At 40.0% G+C, this 13,673-nt stretch overlaps 1 long non-coding RNA gene across 1 annotated transcript; it reads right to left on the bottom strand.

The window, feature by feature from the left end:
- Positions 1–1,672: 1,672 nt before the first annotated feature.
- On the bottom strand, positions 1,673–8,592 carry LOC135571084 (uncharacterized). The gene is made up of 3 exons (XR_010463636.1): positions 8,521–8,592; positions 2,506–2,590; positions 1,673–2,315 (listed from the first exon to the last, which is right to left on the bottom strand). It is a non-coding gene; the product is annotated as an uncharacterized LOC135571084 (long non-coding RNA).
- Between the last annotated feature and the right edge of the window lie 5,081 nt (positions 8,593–13,673).

Here is a 13,673-nt window from a genome sequence, read left to right as displayed (position 1 = left end):
TATCAGTGTAGTTACCAGACACAGGGGGAATTATCAGTGTAGTTACCAGACACACAGGGAATTATCAGTGTAGTTACCAGACACAGGGGGAATTAGCAGTGTAGTTACCAGACACACAAGGAATTATCAGTGTAGTTACCAGACACACAGGGAATTATCAGTGTAGTTACCAGACACAGGGGGAATTATCAGTGTAGTTACCAGACAGAGGGAATTATCAGTGTAGTTACCAGACACAGAGGGAATTAGCAGTGTAGGTACCAGACACAGAGGGAATTAGCAGTGTAGTTACCTGACTCAGTGTGAACTGTTGAGGAGAAACAGGAGTCACAAACAGACTGCCTGGTCCAGTCTCCATTATCATCAATTATAAAGATCAGAACCAGATATCAACCAGTACACCAGCATCTTATTCATTATCAGCCTTACTATGCTATTATAGAGAACACTGCTTTGTCAATCTAGGTGTTTGTTTTTTAAGAGTAATAAAAGGTTTAATATACCCCACTTAATGTTATTGATAAATATTCTTACCATCTTTAGAGCACATCAGAAAATACAATGGTGTGGAGAGTGAAAATGAATGAATAAAAAAAATAGTACAAATGTTGTTTGAGCATTTTGACGATTTAACGAGAGAGAGCAGAGGGCAGAGGTCATCCTGGATGGTTGGGATGATCATTGGTTGTAAATGCCTGTAACACCTGACATTCACAGAGTACAAAACCACACACATACACATTCATTTAACCTTAATCTTAAATACATGTTTATTTGTATGTCCACTCAAATAAATAGCTACATTCACACTAGTTTAAAAAGGCTCCAAGGAATGTATTGAATCCTGTCCATAGGCTCTTTAGTCTTTATCCATAACAAGTCCCTTACATTTTACAGTCCATAGTTTTCCTCCACAGATCTTATTATTCAGCACCAGTGAACTACAGGTTACATTCATTTCATATCTTTAGAATGAGCAAAGGCATCCTTGAAGATGTAGACAGGCAGTGAGAACAAGTGTGAGAAGAAACTGTCACAAACCCAAATATCAAGCACACAAAATGGAAATAAGAAATCAAATAAATTAATATTGCTCCTGTGAGCACCACCATATGATCCTTAAAGGGGCAATCTGGGATTCAAATAACTAAATGGCCCCCCACCACTTTCTTTGGGTAAACAGCTGGGATGGAGCTGGAGAAATTAAACCACTCAAATTCAAAGATGAAGCAAGGATGGATGCAAGGACTGACCATCCAGGAGATCAAAATTATAGTTTAACCACATTCTGAAGCTTTACAGCGTTAGTTACCAATTACATTATTTACAAGCAATGTAGTGAAACAAGCTGATCATTTGGGTTCTGATTGGGTAAAACAGTTGAACTAAGATCAGGAGGCATTTATACGTTCAATTCTTTAACAATCAATGGCTACATATCATTCATTTAAAGGTTTTAAAAAATGGATGTACCAATAGTGGATTGTCCCTTTAATGGCAGATCATCTGAACACACAGGACTGTGTTTCCACCGAGACACTAATCAGAAATATTAGGGTTCTGGAGGCCCTATTCATTAAGACTTGTGCTATTATATTATTTAACAGTAGTTAATCCCATGATGATAGGCTTTGTCCCAAATGGCACTCTATCCCCTATGTAGTGCACTACTTTTCACCAGGTCCCATATGGCTCTGGACAATAATAGTACACTATATAGGGAATAGGGTGCCATTTAAGAGGAAATCACACTCTAGATCAACAACACAAACATATATCATATAAATATTGTTATTTCCAAACTGTTATGTAAATATTAAATACAATATATTTCCTATGGATTTATGATGAATTTACATGAATAACTATACACACATCAATAATAAATACATGAAGATAAAATGTTCATCTTGAAAAGGGAAACAGGAAATTGATCTAAGACCACTGGAGGAACGAGGCAGATGACTGGAGGTAAGTGTGGATCAGTCTTAGACCTCAACCACTGTGTCACAACATAAATACATCAATACATTCAGAACAAAAGACTAACTATTTCACCATATTACTGATTATCAACATTTTGACTTTGCATTAATGTTCAATCTAGCTTTGAAGCGGACAAGTCTTCTGTGTTTGTGTGTGTGTGCATCCATCCATGTGTGCATCACTCTAGCAGTGTACCAGAGCCAGCGGCTGGTGTGAGGGTGATGGGGAACATTAGGACCTTAGCCTTCATGAAGGACAGGTCAGCCAGCCCACAGATCACCCTGGCTGCCTCCTCACTCAGCTGGTCCTCCTCATCCCTATGGGGTTTCCTGACACAAACACACACAACACATTAAGATGGAAAAACACAGAGGTGACATTTGATTGCAGGTGAGTTTCCCCTCTTTCCATGCAAAGCTATTTCAGACCTGGCAAAGCACTATATAAAACCAATCGATTATGCTTGATTAGCAATTATTGATCACTACGTGTGTGTGTGTGTGTGTGTGTCAGTCTGACCTGGTGGAGGTGGTGGTATTCTCCATAGTAGACATGAGGTGGTTCAGGGTGTCAGCTGGACGGCTGCTTGTGTCACTGTCTAGCTCTGGATCCACCACATCACACACACACACATGTACACAAATACATTGCACCTGTGTTTAGAGTTCAAAACAAAAAGACCACCATGGCACTTCTGTCCTTGGTCCAAATAAAAGGTGTACAAACTACTAGCAAGTGGTGAAGAAACCATCAAGAATTTGGTCTTTCAACACAGTGGGTGGCAGTATGGAGCTGGAATAAGAATCTCCAGAACAGAGGAAAGCAGCATAGAGTTGGATAGAGGGCTCTTCCTTACATCTTTGCCATTCTGTCTTCCGTGACAGCATGGGCAGCAATATTGAGGGCTCTCTCCATTTGACTTAAATTAGTTAATTGACAGTCGGTTAACAATCTGAAAGGGTTTGCATACTGCCTCCTGGAGTGTATTGTCTGAACAGGCATTAAGGCCAAGGTGGGTGATTTACAGCCACATCCAGGTATGGGACGTTTGCTCAGGGTATAATTCATTGGCAGATCCTTCCTGCTGACCTGGATGGAATTCTGTGATCCTTACTTATCCTATAGAAATTCCCACCCAGTTGACTGCTTCCTTATGGTGAACGGCCTCAATGGCACTGCCGATGTTAAACCAGGATGTGTTACATCTATCCATGTCTATGGAGGAAAGTGGTCAGTGCAGTGATAGAACAGCCAGAGAAAACCAAGAGGCAGGACAGCTCAGATAGGTGTAATATATTAGAAAGAGGTTTATTCACGTATTTACAACAGTGTTTATTGCAACCACACTGAAAGAACCTTAAAACATCTCATTGGTTGGGGGGAATCTAAAAAGAAATATAAAAACATATTCAAGCTAAATCAAATTGTATTTTCTTTTGCAGATATTGTGTTAATATAATCACAGTGATTGTAAAGATCAGTTTCAGTTTACTGAATATATATGTCCTCTTTATTTTACAAAGAAAATGAAAGGATCCTGGCTTTATCTATCCTGGCTTTCTCTATCCTGGGTACTAGTAAGAGGATCCTGGCTTTCTCTATCCTGGCTTTCTCTATCCTGGGTACTAGTAAGAGGATCCTGGCTTTCTCTATCCTGGGTACCAGTAAGAGGATCCTGGCTTTCTCTATCCTGGCTTTCTCTATCCTGGCTTTCTCTATCCTGGCTTTCTCTATCCTGGCTTTCTCTATCCTGGGTACTAGTAAGAGGATCCTGGCTTTCTCTATCCTGGGTACTAGTAAGAGGATCCTGGCTTTCTCTATCCTGGCTTTCTCTATCCTGGGTACTAATAAGAGGATCCTGGCTTTCTCTATCCTGGGTACTAGTAAGAGGATCCTGGCTTTCTCTATCCTGGGTACTAGTAAGAGGATCCTGGCTTTCTCTATCCTGGGTACTAGTAAGAGGATCCTGGCTTTCTCTGTCCTGGGTACTAGTAAGAGGATCCTGGCTTTCTCTATCCTGGGAACTAGTAAGAGGATCCTGGCTTTCTCTATCCTGGGTACTAGTAAGAGGATCCTGGCTTTCTCTATCCTGGGTACTAGTAAGAGGATCCTGGCTTTCTCTGTCCTGGGTACTAGTAAGAGGATCCTGGCTTTCTCTATCCTGGGAACTAGTAAGAGGATCCTGGCTTTCTCTGTCCTGGGTACTAGTAAGAGGATCCTGGCTTTCTCTATCCTGGGTTTCTCTATCCTGGCTTTCTCTATTCTGGGTACTAGTAAGAGGATCCTGGCTTTCTCTGTCCTGGGTACTAGTAAGAGGATCCTGGCTTTCTCTATCCTGGGTTTCTCTATCCTGGCTTTCTCTATTCTGGGTACTAGTAAGAGGATCCTGGCTTTCTCTATCCTGGCTTTCTCTATCCTGGGTACTAGTAAGAGGATCCTGGCTTTCTCTATCCTGGGTACCAGTAAGAGGATCCTGGCTTTCTCTATCCTGGGTACTAGTAAGATGACCCTGGCTTTCGCTATCCTGGCTTTCTCTATCCTGGGTACCAGTAAGAGGATCCTGGCTTTCTCTATCCTGGGTACTAATAAGAGAATCCTGGCTTTCTCTATCCTGGCTTTCTCTATCCTGGGTACCAGTAAGAGGATCCTGGCTTTCTCTATCCTGGGTACTAATAAGAGAATCCTGGCTTTCTCTATCCTGGCTTTCTCTATCCTGGGTACCAGTAAGAGGATCCTGGCTTTCTCTATCCTGGGTACCAGTAAGATGATCCTGGGTTTCTCTATCCTGGCTTTCTCTATCCTGGGTTTCTCTATCCTGGGTTTCTCTATCATGGGTACCAGTAAGAGGATCCTGGCTTTCTCTATCCTGGGTACCAGTAAGATGACCCTGGCTTTCGCTATCCTGGATTTCTCTATCCTGGGTACCAGTAAGAGGATCTGGCTTTCTCTATCCTGGCTTTCTCTATCCTGGGTACTAGTAAGAGGATCCTGGCTTTCTCTATCTGGGTAACAGTAAGAGGATCCTGGCTTTCTCTATCCTGGGTACTAGTAAGATGATCCTGGCTTTCTCGATCCTTGCTTTCTCTATCCTGGGTACTAGTAAGATGATCTGGCTTTCTCTATCCTGGGTACCAGTAAGAGGATCCTGGCTTTCTCTATCCTGGGTACTAGTAAGATGACCCTGGCTTTCGCTATCCTGGCTTTCTCTATCCTGGGTACCAGTAAGAGGATCCTGGCTTTCTCTATCCTGGGTACTAATAAGAGAATCCTGGCTTTCTCTATCTGGCTTTCTCTATCCTGGGTACCAGTAAGAGGATCCTGGCTTTCTCTATCCTGGGTACTAATAAGAGAATACTGGCTTTCTCTATCCTGGCTTTCTCTATCCTGGGTACCAGTAAGAGGATCTGGCTTTCTCTATCCTGGGTACCAGTAAGATGATCCTGGGTTTCTCTATCCTGGCTTTCTCTATCCTGGGTTTCTCTATCCTGGGTTTCTCTATCCTGGGTACCAGTAAGAGGATCTGGCTTTCTCTATCCTGGGTACCAGTAAGATTACCCTGGCTTTCTGGGCTATCCTGGATTTCTCTATCCTGGGTACCAGTAAGAGGATCCTGGCTTTCTCTATCCTGGCTTTCTCTATCCTGGGTACTAGTAAGAGGATCCTGGCTTTCTCTATCCTGGGTAACAGTAAGAGGATCCTGGCTTTCTCTATCCTGGGTACTAGTAAGATGATCCTGGCTTTCTCTATCCTGGCTTTCTCTATCCTGGGTACTAGTAAGATGATCCTGGCTTTCTCTATCCTGGGTACTAGTAAGATGATCCTGGCTTTCTCTATCCTGGGTACCAGTAAGAGGATCCTGGCTTTCTCTAGCCTGGGTACTAATAAGAGGATCCTGGTTTTCTCTAGCCTGGGTACTAGTAAGAGGATCTGGCTTTCTCTATCCTGTGTACTAGTAAGAGGATCCTGGCTTTCTCTATCCTGGGTACTAGTAAGAGGATCCTGTATTTCTCTATCCTGTGTACTTGTAAGAGGATCTGGCTTTCTCTATCCTGGGTACTAGTAAGAGGATCCTGTATTTTCTCTAGTCTGGATACCAGTCTGTTTGTGCTAATATTCTACTTCATGTCATGCCAAACATCATTTTTGGCATATGACAAAGTACAAGGAGTGGAATGTTAGTACAGAACAGGTCTGGAGTTCAGGCTTTTTCACATAAGAGCTTATTTCTACTACAACCTTTCTACTACAACCAAAATGCAGCTACTGGGTACCAGTAAGGGATTGGCTTTCTCTTTAGGCTGATGGCCACACATTCATCTATATGGCTTGACTTGTCTTCTGGGCCCCATTCCCTCCACTAATACTGAAAGATCTCTCCTGGCTTTCTCTAGTGCAATAAGAAACAGTGTTTGGTATCAAAGATGAAGGGTAACAACATGTGAGAAACCTCATCACCATCACTCAATACAGGGCAGAAGAGGCTTTCTCTAGCCGGTTAAGTTAGACATATATAGAGAAGCCTTGGGATTCACAGTACAAGATACAATTAAAGGGACAGTAGGTCATGAAAATGGGTAGTTCCATCTAGAGGGAGACATCAATGTGAACAGAGGAGAGATGGAGTGGGGAGATGGGTGATAGGGACTATGTTCCAAAGTCCACACTTGCATACCACTTACTAGTAGAATGCATGTAACCAACACATTGCTTCATTATAAGATGTGGTAGCTTTCTCTATCCTGGGTATAGTCCAAGATGATTGGCTTCATTAGTAAGGTGGTAGTCTAGTGTGTCCAACACATTGCTTTCTTCATTATAGGTGGTTTTCTCTAGCCTGGGTCTAGTAAGAGGTCCTGGCAACACATTGATTCATTATAAATGGTAGTCTAGTGTGTCCAACACATTTGTACTTCATTATAGGTGGTAGTCTAGTGTGTACCAAGACATTGATTCATTATAAATGGTAGTCTACCAGTCTGTATGTCCTAATATTCTACATTGATTCATTATATGGTGGTAGTCTGGTATGTCAACACATTGATTCATTATGAGGTGGTATTTCTAGTATGTCCAACACATTGATTCATTATAAATGGTAGTCTAGTATGTCCAACACATTGATTCATTATAGGTGGTAGTCTAGTGTGTCCAACACATTGATTCATTATAAATGGTAAGTTAGACTAGTATGATTCCAACACATTGATTCATTATAGGGGTAGTCTGAAAGTATGTACCATCAGACACATTGATTCATTATAAATGGTAGTCTAGAATATGTCCAACACATTGATTCATTATAAATGGTAGTCTAGTATGTCCAACACATTGATTCATTATAGGTGGTAGTCTAGTGTGTCAACACATTGATTCATTATAGATGGTAGTCTAGTATGTCCAACACATTGATTCATTATAGGTGGTAGTCTAGTATGTCCAACACATTGATTCATTATAAATGGTAGTCTAGTGTGTCCAACACATTGATTCATTATAGGTGGTAGTCTAGTATGTCCAACACATTGATTCATTATAGGTGGTAGTCTAGTATGTCCAACACATTGATTCATTATAAATGGTAGTCTAGTATGTCCAACACATTGATTCATTATAGGTGGTAGTCTAGTATGTCCAACACATTGATTCATTATAAATGGTAGTCTAGTGTGTCCAACACATTGATTCATTATAGGTGGTAGTCTAGTATGTCCAACACATTGATTCATTATAAATGGTATTCTAGTATGTCCAACACATTGATTCATTATAAATGGTAGTCTAGTGTGTCCAACACATTGATTCATTATAAATGGTAGTCTAGTGTGTCCGACACATTGCTTCATTATAGGTGGTAGTCTAGTGTGTCCAACACATTGATTCATTATAGGTGGTAGTCTAGTATGTCCAACACATTGATTCATTATAAATGGTAGTCTAGTATGTCCGACACATTGCTTCATTATAAATGGCAGTCTAGTGTGTCCGACACATTGATTCATTATAAATGGTAGTCTAGTATGTCCAACACATTGATTCATTATAGGTGGTAGTCTAGTATGTCCAACACATTGCTTCATTATAGGTGGTAGTCTAGTGTGTCCAACACATTGATTCATTATAGGTGGTAGTCTAGTATGTCCAACACATTGCTTCATTATAAATGGTAGTCTAGTATGTCCAACACATTGATTCATTATAGGTGGTAGTCTAGTATGTCCAACACATTGATTCATTATAGGTGGTAGTCTAGTATGTCCAACACATTGATTCATTATAGGTGGTAGTCTAGTATGTCCAACACATTGCTTCATTATAAATGGTAGTCTAGTATGTCCAACACATTGATTCATTATAAATGGTAGTCTAGTATGTCCAACACATTGATTCATTATAGGTGGTAGTCTAGTATGCTGGTGTGGACATTGGAACCAAAGAGAATAACAGGAGTCAGGTAGCAGCAGAGTCGGAGGGGAGAGTGTGTTCAGCAGCCTCATCTCTAGCCCTGTCGGTAGGGGGCTCAGTGGGAGGACGTACCATCCAGACGGTTGATACCAAGGCCACTGCTGATCCAGTCAAACTGGGACCAAGGCTGGGGGGCCCCCTGCTGGCAGAAGGAACAAACTGTAGTGAGGCTCAGCAGTGTGCCCTCTATTCAACACAGTCTCTTGAAGGCCCATACTCACAAAAGCACATCACACAAAGTTCATTTTGAAGAGAGTATCTAAGGTCCCTCTTCTCAAACCTCTTCCAATGAGCTTTGAGAAAGGGGTGCGGGATTGAGGAAACAAAGACGGAGGAGAGTTTAACAGCTGGTAACATGTTCACACACCATAGACCGCTTTGCCAACATGAAAGAGAGGAGGACTGCATTGGTGTTCAACTGGACTATAAATCAAATAAACTATTATTGATCACATAGACATGGTTAGCAGATGTTATTGTGAGTGTAGCGAAATGCTTATCCTTCTAGATCCGACAGTGCAGCAGTATCTAACAGGTCATATCTAACAATTACACAACTAAACCTAATACACACTATCTAGTAAAGGAATGGGATGAGAATATATAAGTATAAAATATATGGATGAGCAGTGACAGAGCGGCTAAGATACAATAGATAGTAAAGAATAGATAGTGAAGGATACAGTATATACATATGAGATGAGTAATGTGAGATAAGTAAACATTAAAGTGGCATTATTAAAGTGACTAGTGTTCCATTTATGAAAGTGGCCAATGATATCATGTCTGTATGTAGGCAGCCACCTCTCTGTGCTTGTGGTGGCTGTTTAACAATCTGAAAGCCTTGAGATAGAAGCTGTTTTTCAATCTCTCTCCCTCTCTTTACGGATTTTTAAAAGTTTCTTCGTACCTCTTGACTAGGTCTCTCATTGTTGGGTCCATGCTTCCTTTAACCTGTTAATTACTACAATATGAATTACTCTTTTCTGTAAGCCTTTATAAAGACTTCATAAATGCCAGTGGAAATGCACAAGCTTCAATTAACATAACCAGAGACAACTTAAACTGGTACAAGCCTTCCACTCACAGGTTGCCAAAAAGTACTGATGCCACGGCCCAACTAAGCCACGCCTCCAATGACTGTACCTTTATATTCAAAACAATTTATCATTTTGTATTCTTTATTAGGATCCCCATTAGCTGTTGTGAAAGCAACAGCAACTCTTCCTGGAGGTACACACAAAACATGGTATAATATCGAACATTAATAGACAACAACAGTTCAAGGACACAACTAATTTAAAAAAGGCACACGTAGCCTACATATCAATACATACACACAAACTATCTAGGTCAAATAGGGGAGAGGCGTTGTGCCTTGAGGTGCTGCTTTATCTGTTTTTAAAACCATTATAATACATTATCCACACATGTACTCATTAGCCACACATGAACTCATTATCCACACATGAACTCATTATCCACACATGAACTCATTATCCACACATGTACTCATTATCCACACATGAACTCATTATCCACACATGAACTCATTATCCACACATGTACTCATTATCCACACATGTACTCATTATCCACACATGTACTCATTATCCACACATGTACTCATTATCCACACATGTACTCATTATCCACACATGTACTCATTATCCACACATGTACTCATTGTCCACACATGTACTCATTATCCACACATGTACTCATTATCCACACATGTACTCATTGTCCACACATGTACTCATTGTCCACACATGTACTCATTGTCCACACATGTACCCTTAAAGGTACCAAACAGTACCATGTTAGATCATGTGTACATCTGAAGGTACATGATGAGTATTTTGATCTTTTTGCACCCCAGGGAACAATACTGTAACTTATCCAGGGGCGGACTTAGTGATTTGGAGGCCCCAGGCAGAGTCCAGTCTGAGGCCTTCACCGGACAAAGCATCTGAGTGAGCGAAACAACGCCACTCTTTACTAAAGAAATGCATTATCTATTAACTGAGTAAATTCCTGTAATGTTTATTGTATTATTCTTGTTAAACTGTTTAGGTTTGTTTTGTTTTTCTGGACATTTTAATTATATTCAGTACCAGTCAAAAGTTTGGACACACCTACTCATTCAAGGGTTTATCTTTATTTCTACTATTTTCAACATTGTAGAATAATAGTAAAAATAGTACAAATAAAGAAAAACCTTTGAATGAGTAGGTGTGTCCAAACTTTTGACTGGTACTGTATATTTACACTGGCAGAATACAAGCATTTCACAAATACCAAATGCACTTGTTTGATTTAAAACAGTCAGTTGGTGACATCTACAGGACAGTTGAGCAGTGAGACTCTATCTGAACCACCAGGGTTGAAGAATGGATAGAGTTTCTTAGTGAAGTTGCAGCCAGTGAAAGAGTAGATATGACAACTGTCCTCCACATTGTAGAAGGAGACCTGTCTCTTCTCATAATCCACAAACACCCCCACCTTCTGGGGCTTCTCTCTCAGGGAGAGGGTGACATGGGCGGGTAGTAGAATCCCTGTACTCTCCATCCCACAGTCATACAGTCTAGTATCCATCATCAGGACTCAGTGTAATCCTCCCTGTACTCTCCATCCCACAGTCATACAGTCTAGTATCCATCATCAGGACTCAGTGTAGGAACACTGGAATGTGAGATGTAATCTACACCTCCATTAGGAACACTGGAATGTGAGATGTAATCTATACCTTCATTAGGATGATAGAAATCCTCATTATTTTCTTGAATTTGAGAGCAATTTTGTCTGTATAGCCTTCACTCTCTCTTTCTGACTTCTGAAGCCAGTGGGGTGGGTGGGGCTTCGTGACAATGATCAAGAGCAGCTGCTCACCGATTGACACCTCCAATGCAGTTCCACCTCAATCACTACCAAAATATCCCCTATGTGGGCGTCTTCTATCTCTGGTTAACACTTGATCTGATTGACTCTTGGCCTCAGCCTTACTTACCCATAATTACAGCTGTCAAAGACACATGGCTGGAGATCAAAGTACATACATGATAGTTATGTCAGGATAATACTCTGGCTTGTAGAGTATTGATGAGTTTGGACCAGATCAACAGGACAGTGAGGACACTATTCCACTGGTTGAAAAAGTACCCAATTGTCATACTTAAGCTTTAAAAGTAAAGATACCTTAATAGAAAATGACTCAAATAAAAGTAAGTCACCCAGTAACATTCTACTTGAGAAAAGGCTAAAAGTATTTCATTTAAAATATACTTAAGTATAACAAAAGTAAATGTAATTGCTGAAATATACTTGAAATATATAAGTTAAAGTATAAATCATTTCAAATTCCGTATATAAAGCAAACCGGATGGCACCATTTTCTTGTTTTTTATTTTATTTACGGTTAACCAGAGGCACAGTCCAACATTCAGACATCATTTTCAAACAAAGCATGTATTTAGTGAGTCCGCCAGATCAGAAGCAGTAGGGATGACCAGGGATGGTCTGTTGATAAATGTGTGAATTGGACCATTGTCCTGTCCTGCTAATCATTCAAAATGGAACTAGTACTTTTGGGTGTCAGGGAAAATGTATGGAGTAGAAAGTACATTATTTTCTTTAGGAATGTAGTTTAGTAAAATTAAAGTAGTCAAACATATAAATAGTAAAGTAGAGTACAGATACTACAACTAATTAATTAAGTAATAGTTTAAAGTATTTTTTCTTAAGTGCTTTACAAAACTGCACTATTTCTCCCTAAATACAGCTAGAGTCACATAGTATAAAACAGACCGTCATGTCTTCTGATGATTTCAAATTTAGTACAGTAGTCTGATAGACTAGTCTGTCTGATACACTAGTCTATCTGATACAGTAGTCTGATAAAGTAGTCTGATATAGTAGTCTGATACACTAGTCAGTCTGATACAGTAGTCTGATAAAGTAGTCTGATACAGTAATCTGATACACTAGTGTGTCTGATACAGTAGTCTGATAAAGTAGTCTGATACAGTAGTCTGATACACTAGTGTGTCTGATACAGTAGTCAGTCTGATACAGTAGTCTGTCTGATACAGTAGTCTGATACAGTAGTCAGTCTGATACAGTAGTCTGTCTGATACAGTAGTCTGATACAGTAGTCAGTCTGATACAGTAGTCTGATACAGTAGTCTGTCTGATACAGTAGTCTGATACAGTAGTCTGTCTGATACAGTAGTCTGATACCGTAGTCTGATAGACTAGTGTATCAGACAGACTAGTCTATCTGATAAAGTAGTCTGATACACTAGTCAGTCTGATACAGTAGTCTGATAAAGTAGTCTGATACAGTAGTCTGATACACTAGTGTGTCTGATACAGTAGTCTGATAAAGTAGTCTGATACAGTAGTCTGATACACTAGTGTGTCTGATACAGTAGTCAGTCTGATACAGTAGTCTGTCTGATACAGTAGTCTGATACAGTAGTCTGTCTGATACAGTAGTCTGATACAGTAGTCTGTCTGATACAGTAGTCTGATACAGTAGTCAGTCTGATACAGTAGTCTGATACAGTAGTCAGTCTGATACAGTAGTCTGTCTGATACAGTAGTCTGATACAGTAGTCTGTCTGATACAGTAGTCTGATACAGTAGTCAGTCTGATACAGTAGTCTGATACAGTAGTCTGATACAGTAGTCTGATACACTAGTCTGTCTGATACAGTAGTCTGATACACTAGTGTGTCTGATACAGTAGTCTGATACAGTAGTCTGATACACTAGTGTGTCTGATACAGTAGTCTGATACAGTAGTGTGTCTGATACAATCAATTAAAAAATCACATTTATATATAAAGCTCTTTTTTCATCATCCGATGTCACAAAGTGAAATACAGAAACCCAGCCTAAAACCCCAAACAGCAAACAATGCAGATGTAGATGCACAGTAGTCTGTCTGATACAGTAGTCTGTCTGATACACTAGTCTGTCTGATATAATAGTCTGTCTGATATAATAGTCTGATACAATAGTCTGTCTGATACAGTAGTCTGTCTGATATAGTAGTCTGTCTGATACAATAGTCTGTCTGATATAATAGTCTGTCTGATATAATAGTCTGTCTGTCTGATATAATAGTCTGTCTGATATAATAGTCTGTCTGATATAATAGTCTGTCTGATACAATAGTCTGTCTGATACAATAGTCTGTCTGATATAATAGTCTGTCTGAT

This window comes from Oncorhynchus nerka, unplaced genomic scaffold (genome assembly GCF_034236695.1).
Source record: "Oncorhynchus nerka isolate Pitt River unplaced genomic scaffold, Oner_Uvic_2.0 unplaced_scaffold_776, whole genome shotgun sequence".
In the NCBI taxonomy this organism is placed as follows: domain Eukaryota; kingdom Metazoa; phylum Chordata; class Actinopteri; order Salmoniformes; family Salmonidae; genus Oncorhynchus; species Oncorhynchus nerka.
This window is presented reverse-complemented; position numbering and strand designations above follow the sequence as displayed.